This window comes from Halictus rubicundus, chromosome 1 (genome assembly GCF_050948215.1).
Source record: "Halictus rubicundus isolate RS-2024b chromosome 1, iyHalRubi1_principal, whole genome shotgun sequence".
NCBI lineage: Eukaryota > Metazoa > Arthropoda > Insecta > Hymenoptera > Halictidae > Halictus > Halictus rubicundus.
The window spans coordinates 11,651,966-11,657,793 of NC_135149.1; positions in this window are offsets into that span (position 1 = coordinate 11,651,966).

Genomic DNA, 5,828 nt, shown 5'->3' on the forward strand with positions numbered 1-5,828 from the left:
TGTCATACTTGTCGCGAGGCCATCGTTTCCCAAATTCCAAAATATCAAATCCGCTGCCCGTCGTCCTTGGCTCGCTTGATTTACAGCCTTATCACTCGCCGTTTGTATAAACCTTAGCTCCTCTTATAATATAAATGTTTATAACAATTCCTTTCGCCAATGATGTCGACGAGCACTCCCTTGACCATCTTGCCATCTAATTATTTAGTAAAAATAAATTATAGAACTCGAGATAGAGAATAACTTTTAAATCGTGAATATTCGTACGCATTATTTTATCGTGCACAATTCACTGATAAATTTATTGTTTCTGGCTGTTTAATGTTTATAACAATTCCTTTCGCCAATGATGTCGACAACCACTCCCTTGACCATCTTGTCACCTAATTTTTTAGTAAAGATAGATGGTAGAACTCAAGGTACAGAATAACTTTTGAACCATGGATAAATGTACACTGATAAATTTATTGTGTCCGCTTGTTTAACGATTGCAAGAATTCTTCTTACCAATGATGCTGTCGAATACCCTCTTGGCTATCTTACCACCTAATCTTTTTAGTAAAAATGGCTAATAGTACTCGAGATACAGAGTAACTTTTAAAGCATATCTTGAGCATGTCTTAAAGCATGTCAAAGTTACTTTTATGCATGATTATTCGAAGTATACAAGATACTCGATTCTCATTAAGATTTCTAATTATGATTACTCGGTATTTCATGTCGTGCGACAGGAAACAGTATAACGTGACTGGCGTACTCCTACATCCCGTCTGTGATATTGGTTCTACAATATTAGTTCCGACCGATACGGTAGGATGTGATACAAAAATGGTAAGATGGCTCTAGATATCTAGAGCCAACACGATCTCGCCCTTACTTACAGCCGCTGCGCTCCCCTGCTTACTCACAGTCCCTGCGCTTACCTACAGCCGACGCGCTCTTACCTATAGCCGCTGCGCTCTTTCCCTTACCTACAGTCGCCGCGCTGCCCTGTATCCCACAGTCCCTGCGCTTACCTACAGGCGACGCGTTCTTACCTGCCGTCACCCATGTTTTCCACATGCTATGGGCATGTTATGGGCATGTTTTCCCGATGTTCTGAACATATTTTGCGGAGGTTCTCAACATATTTTGCACGTGTTTTGCGGGTGTTTTGTGCATGGTTTGCGTGTGTTCTGAACACATTTTGCGCGTGTTTTGGGCATATTTTGGGCTTGTTCTGCAGGCATTTTGCGCATATATTGCGATTCTTTTTGCGCATGCTTTCCACATGCTATGGGCCTGTTATGGGCATGATTTGCGGATGTTCTGAACACATTTTGCGCGTGTTTTTGGCATGTATTGGGAAGGATTTGCGCATATATTCCGCACGGTAAGCCAGTAGGTAGACATAAAATCAGTAGTATAGGTCAGCCACTAGTCAGACATAAAATCTGTAGCATAGATCAGCGTGTAGTCAGACATAAAATCTGTAGCATAGATCAGCCACTAGTAAGACAGGCAATCAGTAGTATAGGTCAGCCTGTAGTCGGACATAAAATCAGTAGCATAGGTCACGGACACGGACGCGGCACGGACGGACCCGCACGCGGAACGGACGGGACACGGAAGCGGCACGGACGGGCCCGGACAGTCGTGGACAGGAGCTGACAGGCACGAAAGGCAAATTCATGCTCATAAGAAGACGTCGAGGCATAGTATTGTTAGAATATGGAGCTCCAAGACGAGTAGCTGCATAAAAAATTGTGTTCCTCACATACACAATAACAAGTGTTTCGGTTAATAATTGAAAAGAGCTTACCAAGAAGATGAAGGTGGGCATAGGGTAAACAAGGAAAGCATTGAAAACCCCTTGGCCCACCCCGAGCTAGCGTAAAGTAAATTCAGACACAATTCGATTAAATACACAAATTTTTACAATTAGTAAGTCTTAAATTCTATTTCACAATGTTATCGCAAATTATAAATAAGCAGCTATTAGCTGGCGGGCTGCCCGCCGGCCTCAACTATGGGCAAGTGACTCATCATGTTTTGGGCATGTCTTGGAAATGTTATGCGGGTGTTTTGGCCATGTTTGGCGGGTGTTTTACGCATGTTTTTCACATACTATAAGCATGTTTTGCGGTGGTTTTTGGGCATGTTATGCGCGTGTTTTACGCACTGTGCAACGCGGCGAAAACCAAACAGTCGAACTTGAGGCGAGAAGGACTCACCGCGTCTCTTTCTTTTCATATGCTGTCCTTCTTTGCGTCCGAAACTTTAATCGTTCATTACACAAGTAATTATCATCAGAATTATATCATATTTGGTATCATTTTCATCAGGAAAATGTCTCAAAGTGTGTGAAAAATTATCTTTATTCGTCGAATAAATTCATTACGTGTGGAATAGAGATAACATAATTATTTTTATTTGAAGCGTAACAAATCATTTTTTATCTTTTATTCGCTGTTTGAAATGTCTATTTCAATAAAAATTTTCCCATCTTTGTTTCTACAATTTTATTATTTTATATTATATTAATTCATCCACGTGATTCTCTTTCAAACTCTATACTATTCGGAATAGTACGTTAAATAAACGCTACTCTGGTTTTCAACATATTTCTGTTCCCACAGATCGATCCTTGGAACAATTATCTATAAAAAAAGTGTAAGGAAATAATGCTTGTTCATGAAACATTTTTAAATTACAAATTAAGGTATCTCATATGAAAGAAGTAGAAATTGATTTTCCTAAAATTATGCTTTAATAATTTCTTACGTAAAATATTTTTACGAATTTTGTGTCCTTGATATTAGTTTTACTTTCAATATTTTAAATCTGAAAAAGCAACACTAAAAAAAATATCTGTTTAATTCGAATGTAACGTTTGATAATCGGTATGGTTCCGTGATGATTCACCTTCTCACCGATGAGAATTTCGTTAGTGGCCTTCTGCACCGACGAGATACCGTCGTTGGCCTTCTGTTTCTCACTCCAGCCAAAATCTATCCTAGAGGGCGGTAGAAGACCACCGCATTTTTCGAACGACACATTCTCCCGTAAGGCTGACAGTTTTTATATATATCTCGTCGGTGATTGGGGCCGTTACCGACCACTCCCAGTACCCACCTGGGAGCCACTTTGAGACTCGCAGTTTAACACGGGGGCTGGGAGTCTTTCTAAATATCTCGTCGGTGACGGTGTTCAGAATCGTATCTTTACCATTTATTATAGGTATTTGTTCTAGGGTTCTCGTGGATCTAGTTGCAACATCTATGGTTCGTCAGAGTAGAGGGCGTAGGAAATCTAGTTGATGATAACGATGTCGGTATTTCAGATCGTGAGACACGAAAGCCCATATGGTGATTGGTCTACTCCTACACCTCGTCTGTGGTCTGAGTCTCGTCTGTATGGTGTAGAAGAAGTATATTGTTTCGTCTGCGATAAGGATACTATTTTTTCCGAGAAGTATCATCTGTTGGTAACGTTTCCCTACCAGTTTGAACGCAATGCCACCACGAATAATGGCGCTAAATTCAGATTCAGCTGAGAACGAATATGATTCTTATCGAGATTCTTGTCAGCTTTCATTTCCATCGCCCAAATGCGAAACTAAAGGTTTAAATCCTGTAATAAATTTACATGTCTATACGGATCCGAGAACCTATTTTCAATTTGGTAATAAAATGTTTTGTACAGTTTTATCGACAAGTACGTAAACTCTACTTTCTCGAATACTAGACTGCTGGTCCATTTTGACCGAGAGATTAAAAATTGGCCTTTTATTGCTCTGCTTGTCGTAAGTAATTGGAAAAACAGGCGTGGTGTATTTCAAAAAATTATCGGACAACGTCGTAAACAATCTCCGGGAATATCTACCGTGCAGTTATTGAAACGGCCCGACATCTGAGGATTAATCTAAAATTCTATTAATCCTTCTCAATCTCTAGAAACCGACGATTAAATGACGATTTTAACACTTTACCTGCCGGAAACCTATTAATATGCTTTTCAATAATGATGTTATACCAAATGAAAACTAAAAAATCTTCTTTCCACAGAATAATCGCAAACGAAATTATTATATTATATGGGCCATAGACTATCAAAACTTATGGAATAATCGTCAGTAGATAAAGAGTTAATATTCCGGGACGAAAAGGGGCCGGGCTTCGCTGTCGAGGGGTTGAAACCGAGGATAGAAGGGGGTCGAGAAGTTTCCGCGTGAGATAGAAAATTGCGGCGAGGTTGTCGTTCACGGGATCAGCCAGATCGGGTGCATAATTTCGCGGACGTATCGACGCCTACCTGGACCACGTAGCCGCCGTAACTCAGTTTCGGAATAGATCGCCTCCTAGGAATACTTTATGCGTGCTACACGTCATTCCCGGCAATGGAAGTGACTGGATCCCGGCAGGTTGGGTGGGTGGGGGCAAGGAGGACAAGGATCTTAGGTATTCTACAAGCGGTGCGGGACGACTGCATCGGGTTTAACACGACGTCGTGGCTCGGATGCTGGGGGTGGATCGGCTGGGGGATGCGAGGCAACACCCCCTCCTCTCGGCTCTCGGAACTGCAAGCACACCGGGTCTGCGGGTAATCATATAAGGATGCCAAGGGCCGTGGAAGGCGGCCGGGTATCAACTTTTGATCCGTCGATATCGCGGGGCACACCGGCAGGATCCCTAGAACGACGTCGCGTCGGTATTCAAACGGCTCTAACTCGATATAAGCGACGCTCCCCAAGGTATCCTTCCACGGCGACGAGGAGGACGAGCTCCGAGGACACCTATCCCATCCAACCCCCGAGCCTCCCTTCCCTACCCAGCCACTCACCCCCGAAATAAGAGTATCCTCTTGCTCGACTAGCGAATTCAATTTGCATCCCGGCTTCTATTTACCGCCCCACACCCCTGGCCCCTCGCAAAGTGATCGCTGGATCTTTCGCCAGTGCTCTTGGTCGATTCTGATACTGATGGGACTTGTTGAGCGAGCACCGAAAGCGACGAGTTATTATGCACCGCCAGCCGATGCACTGCGGTTGGTTACGGTGCAGCGCGATTGCGAATCGTTGAGCGGGTGTCTTCAATGGATTCTTGTCGAGCCGGAATTAATTGAGGCTCTGTGATAGTTTGTACGCTTCTTCGGGAGGAGGATTGTAACGTGTCATTTTTTTATTAAGAGGTTACACGCCTACAATGGATCCAAGAATATTTGAACAGTATATACCTGATTCTCGAAATATTGGCTATACTTAAATTGTGGCAACTTCGTAAAAAATGATCGTACGACTATAAATTTGGACTCATTTTGAGGCAAAGGGTCTCTGGTTTCGAAATCAGTCGTTTATTTTCTTCTTAGATATTTTTTTCACGATGTAGCACTGTTATTACTTCCCACAATCGATACAGCGTATTTGTGTTGTCCAAAGAAACTAGATTTTCTCTGTACGTCAATAAAAACATATGTAAAATGTTTACGTCGAATTGAACGTACTCGGCTGTTGGCACGACAGTTGGTAAAACCCGCTGTCTTAGACACCCGCGTAATTCAACCGGAGAAATTTCGCCGGGCTGGGGAATTGTTCCGCAATTAGCGAGGACGGCGTCCAGTCACGGAACGGTTAATTGCGTTCGCGGGAATCCTTGGACGACAGAGGGAACACGTCCGGCGAAAAGTCATAAATTCGGGGCTGAAACGCAACAACGCAACGGAGCGTAGTCGCGTGTACGCGCGGATTAATCAGAAACGGGGCCGGCTAAACCGTATTGACGTGGAACGGCAGCGAACAGTGAAACAGGCAGAAGGACTCGGCGATCCGGATCATCAATGATGCAGCTAAA